This window comes from Plasmopara halstedii (assembly GCF_900000015.1).
Source record: "Plasmopara halstedii genome assembly, contig: Scaffold_3060, whole genome shotgun sequence".
Classification (NCBI taxonomy): domain Eukaryota; phylum Oomycota; class Peronosporomycetes; order Peronosporales; family Peronosporaceae; genus Plasmopara; species Plasmopara halstedii.
The window spans coordinates 195148-195619 of NW_020189964.1; positions in this window are offsets into that span (position 1 = coordinate 195148).

A 472-nucleotide genomic window follows, 5' to 3' on the forward strand; every position below is an offset into this window, starting at 1 on the left:
ATTCACTCTGCTCAAATTTTTGGGGTCATAGAGTAGCGATATTACGTTCCCTCACTTTAATAGCCTAGTTGGTGAGGCAATTTTCGTATATATTTGCATATGCATACATCTGTCTATTTGCAAATAACTATACTCGATGCAGTATACACGTGGTACATTTTTTTATTTTTCAGATATCTAATAAATTTTTTTTTTATTTTTCTGTTTATCTAGTAAAATTTATTAGTTTCCTTTCTTTTTACTACAGCTGCAAAATATTAGGTATTGGAATACCCCAATGGAGTACTTAGACAATAATTGCTGAAAGAGCCCACCACTGGCACAGCTAATAAATATTATATTCGGATAAGTGTCTCACAACAAAAGGGTTGTTTAGAGATGGGTTATAGGACGTTCTCAAGGTTTTCATAGAAGATGGGGCAGCAGCTGCTTTTTTATAGTTCAGAAAAAAATCCCTGCGACGAACAATGAT